The following is a 15,670-nucleotide window of genomic DNA, read 5'->3' on the forward strand; positions in this document are numbered from 1 at the left end:
ACTATTACTGGGACTTTATCGGAGGAGACATTGTACTGGGACCTGGCCCGACCGCTGTCCTATCTAAATTCAGTGGATACTTATTGTCGAGACCAACTGGTACACGAAACGCGCCTAACGCTTACATGACCACTCAACACATCGCTACGACTACAGATGAAGAGGAAATGAAACTTCAAAACTACTGGGACTAGGAAACAATCGGAATAAGAGACCAAGTAAACAAAAAGGACACTGGGGCAAGCGAATTCAAATTATATCGTGATACGCATTTACGAGTTGAAGACGGAAAATACCTTGCCAAGTTACCATGGAAGGTCGACCACCCGCCATTGCCGACCAATAGTCATATTACTGAGAAACGCACACGCGCTATGGTGCGTCTGTTAACGCCCGATTTATTGAAACAACATCTTAATTGACCAACAGTCTCGCGACTTTATCGAGGAAGTCGACGACGATGATAAAACAAACAGACGTTATCTTCCCCATCGCTCAGTAAAGAAAGACTCGACGACTACACCCATTCGTGTTGTATATGATTGCAGCTGCAGACAATCAGATTCACCTAGTCTAAATGACTGTTTACCAGTTCGTGTTCTCTCTTAATTTAGAGATGTAATTATGCGCACTCGCAGTAACGTTTTGACCCGTTGATCCTTTGTTGCGCGTGCGTAGAGCAGGAAGTTGATCGTACCTAAAGGTCAGAGGTCAGAGCTCGCTCCGATCGCGCTAAGTTTTCTGCCTGACCACCGTGTGTACTCCTTCGGAAGCTTCTGCTGTATACGGTAAACTTGCCGAATCAGGTCCACAGTTACAATAGATCAGCAATCAACGGCAAATATACCTCTTTACAGTGATCCCATGATAAATTTGTGGAACCAGCGCTTCATTTTTAACTTTCCTGGGAGCACGATGCAAGGCCTGCGTGGCGGGGCTGTGTGTGTTACCGGCGTTGAGGCCACATAACGCCGGTACCCTGCGACGCAGAGCCCGCTGCCCGGACTTGTATTTCATGTTTGCATGCACGGCAGTTGTATTTCTTTTGGTGTTAAACTTCGCCATTGTACCGTCGACTGTTTGTCCCTCCCTGCCTGTAGTTGTTGATCATTTCGAATATATGCCATGGGGCTGTGTATGGCTTAGGGCCTATAATTATAAATATGATGCTGCATGGAGGTAGAAACTTCTTCCTCCATCGCCACGGTGAACGTACGTTGATGTTCCAATGGACGACTGCACTCTAGTCTGCAGAGGTACGTCAAAGGTGATCGTCAAAAACCTAAGCTTCCGCAATGACCCTCGGGGGCTAGGCTTCCATAACTGACGTAGGTTTCTAAAATTATATTTAATTTCCCTTTCCCCCAGTCTTTTGCTACACGCCAACGACGCCAAAGGAGTCTCGCCATAAAGAGGTTGGGAGGATCCGGACTAATGGAAGGAAACCAATTGAAGAGGAATTTTAGTCAGACGTACGCGTACGACAGCAGGATGATAAAATTTGCCTAAGTAAAATTTGCTTCATGTGCATTATAACGTTTGTCTAGTCAAGCTTATAGGCTGATTTTCAGGTTGTTTTGATTTTGCTCTTGTTTTGGGGAAAACTATTTCCTCCAAAAACCTAGTTTGAGGGTTTTCTTTCGGTTTTGTTCTTATTTTTTTTATCATCATTGTATTTTTTGCATAGTGCAATGAAAGCATTTGTTCTTAGGTTAATATAAAAGACACATGTCAGCAGCATATCACTCATAGTTAGTTACTCAACAGGACTGTCCATGCAGCTCTATAAAGTACTACACAAACAAGACAGAGAAACATTTATTTACTGCAAGAGTATTTATTTGAAAATTATAATACTTATATTGTTATACATGTTCATGGTGTTGTGAAATATAATAAAGATACTGCAATATGACTTAGTAGTGTCTTTTTAAATTCAGATCCTCAGTCATGAAAAGCAATACAGAATTACTGGAATAACAATACTGACTAAATTCAAGGTATCTCGTGTAGAAATACCCAAACTGCAAACCTTCAAGATGCATCACCAAATTGACTAATCACAGGGCCAGGTTGCATACCCATGTGACCCCATACATATATCATCTCAAAAACAAAAATTTACTATAAATGCTTGGCAAGTTGGCAACCCTAACATCAAAATTCTTTGACTCTCTAGAACACAATTTGTTATTGTACTCTACAATATGATACATGCAACATTTATTTTAAAATGGGATCGAAATCCTAAATATTTATAATGGTGTATTTCCCCTCTTGTCACTTAACATCGAACTCAGTTTAAGTTTGAGCCCATCTGAAGTGCGGTACGTACCCACTGACTTGATTCAATTCGTATACTGCCACTAGACGTAGCCAGCCCTGCGTACAACTCTGTATGTTCCTGGCGTTACACGGATGGGAGGCCGTATAGCGCCGGGAACACACACCATTGTACGCAGGGCTACCACTTGACGCAGCTGAACACTGGGATGAAACTGTGGACAATTGAAGGCTGTATTTTTTTCACTAAAAGAATTCCTTCGCGGGCTGTTCTATAAGTCGCCATGCATAAGATCGTTATATTCTTGGTACGTATACAAAGCTAAAACGTCGGAATTTCCCAAAATAGAAGTAGGCCGCGATGCATGTAAGGAAATGTCGAGTGTCCCCCGATGTCCCCCATGGCGCAACAGCCATAAAATGCTGGCCTTTGTGTCCATCAATTGTTCATCGACAGTGTCGTTCACGTGGGATGAAAAAATCGGCCAAAAAAGACACTGTACGATGGATTTGAATATAGCTGAATGAAATCATGGATATTCTGACAGAAACAACATGGCGGAAACCCTGAGCGGACCGCTGAAAGTATTGCATAAAATCTACCGGAAATCCGAACTTTCCACCCTCGCTGGTAGTCATGACGTTAACTGAAAGTCCAAACTGTTTCTGCTTCCAAGCTTGACCCGAATATGTCTCTCCATCGCCTTTACACAAGAGCCGAAAGCACCCGGTGCGGGACGCGTGCCCTGAGAAAAATCCATTTTCGTGTTGAACGGGTCGCTTATGCAAATGTCAATCTGCGCATGCGCAGTGCTCCAAACTACATCTCTAAATTAAGAGAGAACACGAACTGTTTACGAGAAAGACTGGACCGCCACTCCTTAACGATCTCTCATCAATTCTATTCAGATTTCAAGTGCATGACATCGCGCTCAGCAGTGACATCGAGAAAGCATTTCTCAATTTACGTCTTGACGAAAATGACCGGGAATTCACAAAATTCCTCTGGTTATCTGACCCAAGCGACCCTGAGAGCCCGTTCAAAGTTTATCGTTTTAAAACCGTTCTCTTTGGCGCGGTCTGTTCACCCTTCATATTAAATGCAGTTGTCAAAATACACTTGGAGTCAAACAATAACACTCCAATCGCCGATGATCTTAAAGATAATATCTATGTTGATAATGTCATCTCGGGTTTTAACAATACTACGAAAGCTACGAAATACTACACTGATGCAAACTCTCTCATGAAATCCACTGGATTTAACCTTCGCTCGTGGTCATCGAACAATGATGAAATACGCAAATTAGCCGCTAGGGGCAAAACGCTGGAAACGAACTCCAACGTGGGTGTTCTCGGAATGCGCTGGTTAACGGACTCTGATCAACTCGCTTACGCTAAGAAAAAGGATGTGAAGAAATCGGACTATCTCGTGACAAAGCGCGAAGTCACACAAGTAACCGCAAGTTTATTTGACCCCCTCGGATATCTTTCACCCGTTCAAGTGAAAGCAAAGACATTTATTCAAGATATATGGAAGAACCGCTAGAAACCAACCTCGGAAATCGATGGGAACACATAGTATCGGACTTCAACGCGAGCACCGAAATCAAGATCGACCGTCGTTTTTCGCCGAGAATACGAGCGCCGATCATGAACTACACGTATTCGCAGATGCCAGCTGTAAAGCTTACGGTGCAGCCGCATACCTTTGCCGCGGTGACCAAACGTCTTTGGTCATGGCAAAAAACACGCGTCCCTCCAATCAAGGAATTATCACTGCCCTGCCTCGAACTTACGGCAGCATTAGTCGGTTCTAGACTACTACGCTTCGTTCAGAACGCCTTGCAAGACAAAGTCAATATCACAGATCGTACGCTGTGGTCGGAAAATCAATGCGTCATACATTGGATAACACGAAGAGACAAGAAACTTCCGGTATTCGTTGCAAATCGAGTCAAAGAAATTAGAAATGTGCCATGCACGATCAAATATTGTCCAACCAAGGACAATCCAGCCGATTTATTGACACGTGGAATCTCAACCCGTGAGTTAGAGAAATCAATTTCTGGTGGCAAGGCCCACCCTGGCTAAAACAAGGTGATTGACCTATCTGTCCCGTGTTTGACAGCTCAACATATCATGTATCTACTGAGGAGGATGTCGGTACCCTAAGTGAGGATTACAATAAGCCTAGTGATGACAGAAGCAAACCTTCTGTGAACGGAATTCAATTAATCATAGACGTCAACAGATATAGCGGTCTCACTAAGTTACTTCGCATAATCGCATTAGTCCTGCGTTTTATCTCAAACCTAAAACAAAGGGCAACTCACAAAACCGGACTGATAACCGCTGATGAACTCAATCGCGCTGAGTTAGAGTGGATTAAAGATGTACAAAGACAAGAATTCGCCGACATCACAAAGAAAATACGTGATAACAAGAAGAAGACGTTGCTAAGCAGACAACTCGGACTGTTTACCGATAAAGACGGCATTCTACGTTGTGGGGGGAGGCTACACAATGCTCCCCTGGACTTTGTGACAAAGTTCCCAATTCTACTACCCCCAGCTCATCGGTTCACCGATCTCGTGATTTTGAACGCACACGCACGCGCGCTTCACTCTGGATTACAGACAACGGTAACCTACATTCGACGACGCTTCTGGATAGCCAAGATTCGCCAGACCGTGAAAAAATTGCTAAGAAAATGCGTCACCTGTCGGAAAACGAGCGGCAAACCTTATCAAATACCGATACAAGCTCCGCTGCAATCGTATCGCGTAAACGACGCCCCTCCCTTCGCAATTACTGGAGTGGATTTCACCGGAGCGCTATTCGTTAAATCGCCTAACGGTAAGGAAACAAAAGCCTACATATGTTTGTTCACCTGTGCCGTGACTCGCGCCGTTCACATCGAACTGGTACCTGATCTATCTACGGGATCATTTCTACTTGCCTTCCGACGATTCTCAGCAAGACGCTCGCTACCCTCGAAGATGATTTCGGACAACGCCTCTACTTATTTATCCGCCACGGATGAAATATGGAAATTATTCTACGCGCCAGATGTGAAACGCTATTTAGCTAATCGACGCGTACAATGGTCCTTCATACCTAAACGCGCCCCTTGGTTCGGAGGTTTCTTGGAGCCATGATCGGACTGACTAAAAACGCGATAAAGAAAGAAGTACTCGGTCGCGCCTTCGTTACATTCGACGAATTGAACACTATTGTTACAGAGATTGAAACCATGTTGAACGACCGACTTCTCACCTACTTGTACACGGATTCTGAAGACACGACGCCCCTATCACCGTCTCACCTTCTCAGCGTGTTCATTTTTAGCCGGATGCCGGCCAAATTGACCGGCTACTTTCGTATTTTGGCCGGCTACTTTTCAGCACTGTTTCGCTCTCTGGCCCGGAAATTCTGGTTTTGATAACAATAATTAGATTTTTTTTGGTGGTCTTGCAAGCCGCAGATAATATTTCAGAAGTGCCGATGTGGCCATATGTAGTCTAGCAATTTACGCGGTGAACTTGTTGCTATCACTGTCCTACCGCGATCAGCGAACGTGTTGTACTATACACAATCGCTCTCGAGGTCAACCTCACCTGGCTCGCCCGATCACAGCCCGAATTATTCCGACGTTCACATCGGGTATAGCCGAAAATTGGACTAACATACAATTACGTTATGCCCGCGAATAGCCGACCATTTCCGAATGAAGCCGACTTTTGTTTCGCTCAAACGCGGAAGAGAAAGTCGACGCTTGAGAGCTTTGGTTTTCTGCGTAAGAGTAGGGCCTAGTCTGATGGGTTGGTAGGTTTTTGATCAAATCTAACGCGACCACAAGTTACTGAGTCTCATTTTTCATACTTTCGAAACGCCACGTCAATCTATCCGTGGTCGATCACGATGTCAATATTCAACTCAAGTCGATCGACATCGCGTTTTGTGGAGGGGCCGTGGTTGTGTGCATCGCGGAAGAGAAAGTCGACGCTTGAAAACTTTGATTTTCTGACTTTGTCTGTTGGTTATGGGAGGTTTAGATCAAATCTAAATAAACAAAAAATTACTTGGTCTCACCTTTCGTACTTTTGAAACGCTACGTCGATCACAGTGCCAAATTTCAGGTCGACCGATATCGCGTTGTGTGTACTGTGTTACAATTGACTACCGGTGCTTTGTATACACACGGTGTAGTACAGGCTGGCGTTCAGTGTCGTTAGTTTGAGGTTTTATCAAACATGAACACTGAAATTTAGCTCTCTTTTTCAATTATATTCACATCAGCAAAAAATTAATAATCAGCTCGCGGATTCGTTTTATCGTGAAATTAGTACAGGGAATTAAAATCACTGTAAATTGTGTTCCTATAATTCATTGAATTGAATAAACTCTTTGATTTTACTGTATCTTCAATCAAGTTTATTTAAATCAGTAAAACACTTTGTACAGCCAGGCTGGTCAGGATTCTAGCGGATCGTTATCTGGGTTGTGAAAACCCTAGGCCCCATTCTATGATGTATTTCAAAATGTTTGTTCCAGTCATGAGCTAAACATAATTCTACACAACAGTCTGGTGAAATTTTGCTATTATCCTTGTCAACTGAATGTAGTTGACAGGCCCGAGTGGTATCAAATTAATTTTTCTGACTTTTTTTAAAACTTTATCCCTTGAAAACATGTTGAAATTGGCAATGATAATGATTATTCTGTATGCTGAAACGGTCTTTAATACTGTACAAGAATGCATAAAATTACTCCAAAATGTCTTCAAAATTTAAAAATTTCTTGCCCAACCCCGTCCCTGAATCCCCCCTTTGTGTATGTTGAAATAGCCTTTTATACACTGTATAAGAATGCATAAAATTGCTCAGAAATGTCTTCAAATTTAAAAATAATCCTTAACACTCTTATGCTGAAATGGTCTTTCATACAGTACAATAATTCATGAAATTACTCCAAAATGTCTTCAAATTTTAAAAATTTCTTGCACACAGGGAGGGGACCCCCTCCCTGAAACCCTCCCCCCTGTGTGTATGTTGGAATAGCCTTTTATACACTGAATAAGAATGCATGAAATTGCTCAGAACTGTCTCCCCGCCCGCCCAGGGAACCTGGTTGCACACAGAAGCTAACCGCCTACTTTTCTGAATTTTCCGCCTACTTCAAAAATTTTTGAGAACCCTGCCTTCTGCAGGGACGGCCACTTACAGGCGTGCCACACCCACTATACGACGACGACGAAATTTCGGACCCAACCTATGGAAATAGCAGCAGCTTGAACAAACGGTACGTACGCATTGCTCAATTACAAGAACAATTCTGGCGTCGATGGATTTCAGAATATCTACCTGCTTTGCGTGAACATAACAAATTAAACAGAACTGCCGACAACAAAATCAAGGTCGGAGATGTTGTTCTAGTTCACAGTGACACTGAACGACGAATGCATTGGCCACTAGCCATCGTGGAGAAATTAAACTACGGAAAAGATGGAATGATACGATCTGCGGAAATCAAGACTACGACCAGACTCACTAATCGTCCTATGGGAGCGTTCAATTATTATGGCCGGGGTGGGCATGGTGGGGTTAAAGGTGCATATTATGTGTAAAAGAAATCTGATTATGGAACTTTACTGAAAATGTTCATCCACTATACATGGGAGTCTATGAGGAAAGTATGAATAATTTTTTCCAATACAAAAATAGGTAAATCCATGTATTTATGTACTCTAGATTATTGATATCAATGTACTTGATTAGATTAGGGTGGTAACAAATGGATGTGTTCGCCAGAAATTGGATTTTGGAATTATACCAAAATGCGGTAGATTCACTGTACATGGGAGTCTATGAGGAAAATGAATATTTTTTTCCAATACAAAACTATCAAAATCTGTGTATTTATAGACATTTGATAATTCATTTTTAAGTACTTAGTTAGCCTAGGATGGTTAAAGGTTGATATGTGTGCAAGAAATTGGATTTTGGAATTTCACCGAAATGTTGATTCACTATACATTGGAGTCTATGAGAAAACTAAGAATAATTTTTTTACAATGCTGAACTAAATTAATTTGTGCTTTTATAAGTGTTTGATAATTGATACAAATGTACTTGATTCAAATAGGGTATTTAAAAGTTCAGATGTGGACAACAATTATGATATTGGGATTTCACCTAAAAGTATTATTTAACTTTTCATGGTACCCTCAGTACAGGTAACTGTTAAATAATTTCCCTGACAAAACTTGCTATATCTCTAATATGTAAGTAATAGGAATTGTTCATCGCCCTCAGTGCAGTGAGCTTGATTTACAATAAGACAAGCCTCAGAGTTGTCAAGTCAAGATGTTCATGTGACAGATAATTATACTTTTGTTCAGATTTACAGGTGAATAACTTCAGAGAATGAAATCATGCACTAAATCATTTTTATCTCCCAGAATATTTCTGAACACTGAAACTGCTTTTTGACGGGACGGATACTTATGAAAATTAAGTGACCCCCCTCTGAGTTGTTTGAAAAATACATGACCCCCCCCCTTTACAGTTTCAAATTTGAGGTGACCCCCCTGGATTTTGCCGGCCCACATCCGGCCATAATAACTGAACGCTCCCTATTGTGAAACTTTATTCCCTCGAAGTGAAGGCAGACACTTCTCCATTGTTACCAAGCAGCAACAATGACACAGACACAATTCTGCCTGACCCTAGTAAAGGTCAACGACGTTCTACACGTACAGCAGCAGCCATTGCACGTTGTAGGATACAAGACCTGAACACTATGTGAACTCTATATATCGGACAATATATATTGGACACTATTTAATGGACCCTATATACTCATATATACTCACCATATGATATCAAGTCATTTACTCAGTATTTCGATTACTTTCAATTTTTGCATTTTTCGAGTTTTAGTTTACGATGATTTTTCGAATTTTAGACTTGATACCTTTTCTATCGGGCGGGAGAATGTCGAGAAACGTTATACAAAGATAGCTACTTCTTAATTCCTTGACAATGAAGACAGATTGTAATCTCTTCAGTTCCTTCCAATATCCTGTGTTTACACATAGTTTAATTCTTTCTGACGTATGACTCATCTCTAACAATCAAAGTCAAAGACGCTTCTTACTTTCCCGCCAAAACCGGCTATATCACAGCCTGAATTAGCCACTTTACTTTAGTATATGTTTATGCACAGTATAGTTTATGTGTATGCATATACTCAGAGCGCATCGCTCACCACTGGATCTGGTCGTCACTTATCCACCCACTGATTATTGTAGCAGTAGTTCATTGTAGCTGTAGTAATAAAGTTTGAAGAAATACAGTCGACGCCTCTGTCTCCATCACTTGAACTCAAAAGATCCTGCTTTGTAAACAATCCCACACATTGTTTTGAAAACCATTTTCGAACTTGGACGGAAGAGAGCAAACTTTTCAGCGACATGTCGACAAGTGCCTAAATCGCCGCTATCATAGTTATACAACATCAGCTGGACAGCCGTTGTGTAATCCAGGTATGTATCATTGTCCTCTCAATTTGTCCCAGTGTTTTCGATACTTTTTCTTGTATAGCTCTTTATAGAAATATCTTTATCAGGTACAAGTATCTAACATTTTTATATGTTTTCATTCATCAATAGTCCTGACTGTTGCAAATGTACACCAATTCCTAGCTCTCTGTTCCAAAGCCCTTTATAAAGGCTTCATGCTAATGTGACCTTTTCATGCCATGCCCTTCATCCGACCCAGGGAAGAGTGTAAATGCCTTGCAGACAAATGTACACGCATAAGCTCTAAAATGACAAAGTAACATGAATGGTTTACGTTCTACCGTTTGTTAAACCCCGACTTGAAAAGGTCAGGGATCGTAAAAACTGAAGTCTTGAGAAGACTAGGCGTTTCTGTCTTTTGTTTTCCTCTCAAAGTGCAGTCATTGTATAAATATGTTGCGAGGATTTTGGATTAATATGACCAGACTCTTAATTCTTACATCTCAAATTTATGTTCTATGTATTGTGATTTCATGATGGGAAGAGCCCTATTCAATTTTGGGGGTCGTTTTGGTAGCATTCTTAGAGGCATATGCATCTCCATTCACTCAGTTGCCATTCAGCGATGGCCACTACTACCGGTATGATTAATATTTATAGCAAATAATAACATCTTTTTCAGCAATGTTAAAAGCTGAAAATGAAGAATCAAGAGATAGAAATATCACACAATTTTCATAGATAATTGCGAACACAAATATAAATAACACTGTTATTCAATAACGCAGTGACCCTTATCTCTTATTTATTCATTTACTGCCTCTGTGATTAGTTACCCTTTTTACTAATCTGTTTTCAATTTATTTTGTCTCGCAGGCCATGAAGACGAGTCATCGTGTGCTTCTGAATGACGACAACATGACTCTTGACGGGTTTACTCCTGAACTGATGTAAGATGAAAAAGAGGAGGTGGATTTGTCATCTTGAGGTCTCCTGCTTGAAGAGCAAACCCATTGAATGAACTTTCATGTACATTAGATGCCTGTCTAAAAGAAAAAGTGTATTTTAAAATTCTAAGAGGAAGGCAGTCATTCTACTCATTGCATCTGAAAACAGTGAGGAAATACGCAGCAGATCTCATCTTATCAACGCATTATGATTACCCAGATTTCACTACCATAGTTGACTCAAATTTTTCAAACAGCTGATTATCTCTTGGCCCTCTTCCTGTCCCTCCACAGTTAACATCTCTTAAAACAACTTGTCGTAAACTTTGGTATACATGTAATTTTCTCTCAAACCACTTGTTCATTTGCTTTGAAATTTAGTAGGCAGGTTCCTGAAGCCAAAACAACCGAGTCAGATTTGATCAAATTATGGTGAAGTTTGCATGTAATTGTATTTTGGGGGCAATTTTTGCCCTTTTAATGAAACAAATATCTTCTGAGAAACTGCAACTCGACTTATTTCTTTGGAGTTTTTGCACTCAGTTTGCCACGGGTGTTCTGAGTAATGTGTCCTCTAATATGTGCTTATCCCCACCGATGTGTTGTATTGCATGCCAATACCACAAAGGGGCTCTGTTAGCCGCAATATAGCTTGTTTTCTGTCCAAAACAAAAAATAATATATGCTCTCCTAGATTAGAGAATTTTCCAAAGGCCAGCTCAGTAATTCCAATATCTGTGCAACATACAACTGTTTTGAAATATTGTTTACAGTTCTAGTGGTTCTTTTTACTCCTTTATGTATTTGTTTTTAAATCTCTCATTGAATTCTAGTTTCGAAATAAAATTTTATTTTTTCTTTGCAAATATTTGCTGTGTAAAATATTTGTTGAGTGTGTGTGATAAGTGACACTACTTCTGGCTATTTAGTGATTAGAAGCGAAAATATCATGTCATCATGTTGGTAAAAGGTCTATAGATATATAGACAACTTTTTACCCAGATGAGTCCTTCTTACCATCACATGATTTAAATATCAAATCACAACAGTGATCCTCAAGTTTATAATCGGATGCAATGTTTTTATTTGTAGCAGTAACTCAGTTACTGTCCTAAGCTGTTGAAATGAAATAATTTGCCTTGTAGATTAGTACACGCCTCTCGGTGGGCTTTCATTGATTTAGTGGCTAAAATTATTCCGTGAAAATTCAGTATTGTTCACTGCCAGCATTCTAATGTTTGAGAAGCTCAAACCAAATATGAATAATTACAGATGCCATATATGGTAACATTTGTATATAAATACAGAACTGTATTAACCTAAATTTATGTAAATCCTAAATGTAGGATAAGCAGGAAGCGCTGCCAGCACATTGGCTGGAAATACACGTAAATACAGGCAAATGTAGTCCTTTATTTACAGTGAATATAGGTAAATACAGGAGATGTATTTACCATGTATCAACAGTGCATATACAGGTAAATACAGGTTGTAGTTTCCTGTATTTACCATAAATACATGGCTGTATTTACCGGTATCTGACCGAATTTGCAGCAAATACAGCCAAAATACTGGGTCAATACACTGTGTATTTTAGCCTTTTCATGCTGTGACATTTTCTCATTGTCAGAATCAGTCTTATCTTGACAGTTAACTCAGCAAATGCTTGAGGAAAAATTGGCAAACGCAGAACTTGATATTTCAACTGAAAATCTACAGATTTACAAGAAGCAAGTTCAGCTCTAGTAGTAACCTGGATATGCATATATAGTCACTGTACCATGAGAAAAATCTTCAAACTGGTCTTTTCAATTATTCCAGCTACATACATGTATTTCCTCCTTACTAAAAAGAAAGTACGTGTAAATGATACTATATAGCTAAATTGTTTTCTTTTTTATTCACTGTTTGCATCCCAGTATTCCCAGATGCAGTAACACTATTAAATCTATCCAGCATAGAGTGATAACTTAATTTTACTTATCCTGTAGCAAAATGCACCAACCTGTAGAATCTGTTACATCATAACCTGGCTGAATAATGCATGGTATTAAACTTGAATTCCAAATATCTGCAAAAGAAAAAAACAATATGAACTGAAAATGCTCACGTGTTTCATTATATATTGCAGTTATGTGTAAATTTTAACCTTTGTCACATGTTTGCAACTTCATTGAAAGTATTGTGATCAACGTAATGAAAAATAATCACCGCCGATTAGGTTATGAAGTATATAAAATGTAATTAGCTGAAATAAAAATATTTAAGTTCTTTTACTGCTGTTATTGTGTCACCACTTTATATAGCAAGTGTAATTACCGTTGGCCAAGTCCTTCAAGCCATATATGCCGAGCTGTGAAAGCTCATTAGACATGAAAATTATAAATTAGCTGTCATAAAAATGTGAAATGACTTTTGATATTGTTTTAACCTGGTATAATCATCAATGTACATAGCATGTTTTGCCAACTTTGATCAAGTAAATCCCAGTACATGTCCCTAATAAGCAAAGTTCATTAAATAAGTTAATTAGGAATTGCCTTAAGTAAAATCCTTAATGCTTAATGATTTTCAATAATGTTGTATCATGGTATCTCCAATATATGTAGCAAGTTTTGTCAACTTTGGTCAAGTTAATTCAGATATATATCTCTCATTAGGAAAGTTCATCTAATATGCAAATTAGGAATTGGCTGAAGAGAAAATGCTTCATGACTTTCAATAATATTGTATTATAGTGTCTTTAATGTACCTTCATTTAATTTGATCAAGTAAATTAAGATATATAGAATCCTAATGAGGAAAGTTCATAAAATATGCAAATTAGGAATTGTCTGAAGTAAAAATGACTTTTGATTTTCAATAATATTATATATCGTATCTTTGATGTATATAGCAAGTTTCAACAACTACAATCATGTTAATTCAGATATATATCCCTAAGTTTGAAAGTTTATTTAATATGCAAATTGGGAATTGGCTGAAGTAAAAGTGTTTCATGACTTTCAAAAATGTTGTATCTTAGTAGCTTCAATACAGGTAGCAAGTTTCATCAACTTTGGTCCTGTCAATTTAAATATGTATCTCTAATTAGCAAAGTTCATTAAATATGTAAATAAGGAATTGGTTTAAGGTAGCGGTAAAGGCTAGAGCGTCAGTTATAAACTTCAATAAAACAATTGAAATATAAAAGTAGTCAACATTCTCTGTGGAATAAAAAAAAACGACATTTGGGATCATAGGCATCGCAGAGTTATAGCCCATTGAAACTTCTGAAAAACTGACCAAATAAGAGGAAGTTTGGGAGTCCTTAGTGTATAAACTATGGTAGAGGCCCCCTAGCTTTTAAAAAAATGTTTGAAAAGGGAAAGTCACTTTTAACTGTTTTTCAGGAAGTTTGAAAGGCAGTGCTAGCATTCAGAATGCGTGACTGCTATTGTAAATGCATTTTTAGATTCTTTGAGTGTCAAAGAGGTGTCAAAAGTGAGATTAACCAAAAAGACTGCTCTGTGACTTCAAAAGAGGGATGCAAATATGGCTTGTTTTCAACATTTTTGACAGATTAACAGTTTTCCTACATAGTTTTATGCCAATTTAATCCAACCTTTGAAATGAGATATGAACATGGAATTTTTACAGCCTATTAACAAGGTTACAGATAAGACTTGTATGCACAATTTTCCTGTATTTGTAGAAAGTTTTGAAAAATCACATTTTGAAATTTGAAAGAATTTTTGATAATTTTTGGATATGTAAACCCATGTAAAATCATAAAAACACATTTTATTTACAAATCCTGCCGTACAAATCTTACAATTAATAGTGTCAACATATTTATAACTAATTTGGTAATATTAATACTATCCAATTATTATTAAATTCAAATATGTAAAAAAAATATGAAAAATTAAATTTAATATTGACGGGTGTCATATTTCAAAACTATGGCTGCAAATATACAATTTTTATATTCTTTTGAGAAAGTATTAAGTAAGGGAGTTATCCTGAAAATTTGAACTTAATATCTTGATTCTAACACTTGAAACTTGACATTAACTCTGAGAAAAGAATTGGTGCAAAAATAGCCTTTACTGCTACTTTAATGACTTTCAATAATATTAAATCATAGTATCTTTAATATACATACCAAGTTTGGTCGATTTTGATCGCGTCAAATCAGATATATATCCCTTATTAGGAAAGTTCATTAAATATTTAAATTAGAAACTCTCTTTCATGTCACCCCTTAATGGTTCCCACTGCTGATATATCTTTGTGTGATCAACATTTGTAGCAAATCTCATCAAATTGTGTCGTTGTTTTTAATGAATATCCGTTTTTCTAAAATAATTAATGATGCAAATGAGCAAAAGTATGCAAGCCACACCCATCAAAAACTAATCAGTTCTTGCCATTTGCTAACTGAATCTATGTACCAGATTTGATTCTGATCTGATGAGCCGTTTTTTGAGATATCGGACCAGCAGATAGACAGATAGACAGACACACACACACACACACACACACACACACACACACACACACACACACAGACATCGCTGCAACATATGCTCACGTGTGTCAACACGTGAGCAAAAAAGGAAACAAAAATCATCACTTAAGTACAAAATATCATGTATGCAACTTTCGGTATTTGACCAGTATTTCAGAACTTTAACTTTGTGATAATAGAAGTCATGTTGAGAATGCGAAACATGTGATAGTAAATATACTCAAAATGACACAATGTTGTAGATGATTGCGGTTATCTAGAGCTAATTTCACATCCCGTCTTAACCCTTTGAGCGCCAAAATCAACTTTTGTCGCCTTTATTAAATAGACCCCAGTAATTTTTTTTTCAGATTGTTGCCACAATAGCCAATAAAATGTTATGTCCGTTTGATCCAAAGTGAT

General features: G+C 38.5%; 1 protein-coding gene across 4 annotated transcripts in view; it reads right to left on the reverse strand.

The window, feature by feature from the left end:
• The window catches only part of LOC139117292 (uncharacterized), a 133,854-nt gene that overhangs the window by 62,097 nt on the left and 56,087 nt on the right, over positions 1-15,670 (reverse strand). For all 4 annotated transcript variants that reach the window (XM_070680270.1, XM_070680278.1, XM_070680295.1 and 1 more), the window contains exon 2: positions 12,761-12,826. The gene's annotated coding sequence lies outside the window, so the exon portion shown is untranslated. The remainder of the gene's footprint in view (positions 1-12,760; positions 12,827-15,670) is intronic.

The sequence above is a fragment of the Ptychodera flava genome, chromosome 2 (genome assembly GCF_041260155.1).
Source record: "Ptychodera flava strain L36383 chromosome 2, AS_Pfla_20210202, whole genome shotgun sequence".
Taxonomy (NCBI): domain Eukaryota; kingdom Metazoa; phylum Hemichordata; class Enteropneusta; family Ptychoderidae; genus Ptychodera; species Ptychodera flava.